The sequence below is a fragment of the Populus euphratica genome, unplaced genomic scaffold, assembly GCF_000495115.2.
Source record: "Populus euphratica unplaced genomic scaffold, PopEup_1.0 scaffold2195.1, whole genome shotgun sequence".
Taxonomy (NCBI): Eukaryota; Viridiplantae; Streptophyta; class Magnoliopsida; order Malpighiales; family Salicaceae; genus Populus; species Populus euphratica.
In genome coordinates, this window is record NW_011502027.1 from 24,412 (window position 1) to 27,264 (window position 2,853).

Genomic DNA, 2,853 nt, shown 5'->3' on the forward strand with positions numbered 1-2,853 from the left:
TAGGCCAAAATTGGGAACTATTGATTTGATGACTAATTGATGAGTGGGTGGTCAACTTTTGATTTGGTGACAATCTTTATCTTCTTTTGCCTACCCAAAACGTCATTGATAACGTCAGAATTGGAACCACTTGAAAACATAAAAGTTATAGGACATTATCTCAGCTTTCCAGAAAAAATAATGGAGGTCATTTGGACTTCTAGAACTCCAGATATGGGCCAAACACTGAACAGTGCGCAGGCTGGAGGATAGATTCGGCCTTCTTTGTTGTTGCTACAATTTGGACTTGAAAATGACCTTTTTAAATCTTGGGCTCCATATGAAATTTGTAGGCATATGTCTTACCTTTCCATCCATATAAAGTAGACCTAAGTCTGAGATCTACAGCTCCATATATGACCCAATTACTGAATAGTGTTCCGATTTGGATTGCACCAATATCTCGTTTCTAAGTTTGACCATTTCTTTGTCCTTTCAATTTTAGTTCTTAAATTCATCAATCAATCCTTTCATTTATATGATAGGCTTGTATTTAAAATGAACATTTACCATATATTAAAGGTATCTTATATTATTAGATATGCTATTATAAAAAATGCTTTAGTTAAGGAGTTATTGATACTTTAAGTGCAAAATGATGACATAAAACTTTGATAAAAATACACTTTTAAGTACTAATCAAATCCCGATCATAAGTGATTGTCTTTGGGATGCCATAGAGTTTAACAATCTCCTTAAAGTATATATCAACAATATTAATAGCATCAAATGTCTTGCCATAAGGAAAAAAATACACCATTTTAAAGAAACAATTAACCACCATCATAATCGAATCCTTATTCCTTGAACTTCTCCATAAACCAACCATAAAATTCATGCTGACTCCTTCCTAATGTGCTTTTGCTACTAGAAATAGAGTGTATAAGCCCAAATCCTTTCGGTGTTTTGCCCATAACTTTTGACTCATATGTGCAAATGAGCTGGAAAGGTGACAGAATTTCCTATAAATATGTGTCTAATAGACAACTCGAGAAAAAGCTTCTAAGGGGGTCTAAATTGCTGTCCAAAGTTAGCATCAGATTTGTGTTCGAATTTTTACTGAAATTGTGTTGTGTTCTTCTTTATAGATTTCGGTTCTTTAGCTTGTAAAACTTATTATTTCAGTTTAATTCAAGTTATTTCATGTTTATTAAAGTGTTCTTATATATAATCATGGTTGGCTAATCTCTTTCTTGGATCCAAATCAAGGATAATGGTGATTGAGGTGAGTTCTTTAGGATATGAATGAATCTTAATGTTTATCTTCTTATTTTCTTCATGAATGATTTATTATTGCAAAGAAATTTTAGAAATCATTTAGGAAATGTTATAATCTTGAATTTTTATGCACAAACTTTAGTTTTGATATAGAGATTGCTTGATTCAATGTCTTACTTAATATGAAAGTACTTGTTCATTCTTAAGCAATAATCAATCTTCATCTTTCTAATCTTCATTGTAATATCTTCCCATCTAATATCACCATCGTTGATATTAGGTTGAGTTATCTTATATATGTTGAAGAAATCACCAATGTCAAAACAGTTTGACACTCATGGAGACTTCTCTAACAAATGAGTAAATGAGGTAAGTATTTCTAATCTTGAAAATAAAGTTAATGATCTTACTTTATTTTATTTTTAAGGATTGTGCGTTCTTTAGCTTGTGGAAATGTGCAACAGGTGAAAATTTGTAGCATATGCTCCTTATAAGGACATGCTTCAGATATGTGCCCAGCAATGCAAGAAGATTATATTGAACAAGCTAATATAGTTGATGGAGCATTCAATGGACAACATTAGCGTAAATATGATCCCTTTTCTAACACGTACAATCCTGGATGGAGAGATCATCCTAACTTACTCTACGGCAACCCATCCCAACAAGGCAATCAAGGGCGACAGTTCCATCCCCATGGATTTCAGCCCCAACATAATTATCAAGCAAGATAACCCCCTCCATTCACAAACTCCAATGTTATGAGGTCGTCATCTAATGATAATCTTCGTGAGATGATGAAAATTTTGGCTTCTAATACTATTACCTTGCAATAAAATATCATGTCTTTTCAATAAGAAACAAGGTTAAGTATTTATAACTTGGAAAAGCAAATGGGGCAAGTAGCTTCAAGTGTAGGGAAATTAAAAGCACAAATGAATGGAAAGTTACCCTCCCAAGCATTAAATCCAGAAGAGAATGTTAGTGCAATCATGCTATAAAGTGGGAAAGAACTTGAAGAACAAAGGTTAAAACAAATTAAGATGGAGAAAGAAGAGGAGATAGAAATTGAATTAAGTCTAAAAAAGATACATCATCCGTCACCTTACCAAACTAAAACAACGACCAATACTCCAAAGGTAACTCCTCAATTAATGACTTCTAGTTTTAAAAAAATTCCACCCTTTCCTGTGAGTTTTTCTAGGTCAAAGAAAAAAGATAAAGAAAAAGAGATCTTAGAGGTTTTCAAGAAAGTGGAACTGAACATTCCTTTGTTTGATGCTATCAAGCAAATTCTCAAGTATGCAAAATTCTTAAAGGAGTTGTGTATTAACAAGAGAGCTTTCAAACTGAAAGATCATAAAATGGTAAGTATAGGTGAAGTTGTATCTGTTATTGTTCAAAAGAATCTTCCTTCGAAACAAAAGGACCCAGGTGTGTTTACTATCCGATGTGTTATTGGTAATGCTAGTTTTAAAAGAGTTTTATGCGATTTAGGTGCATCCATTAGTGTTATGCCTAAACATGTTTATGATTCTCTTAGTCTAGAGCCTTTGAATAAAACTAGTATTGTAATACAACTTGCGGATCGTAGTT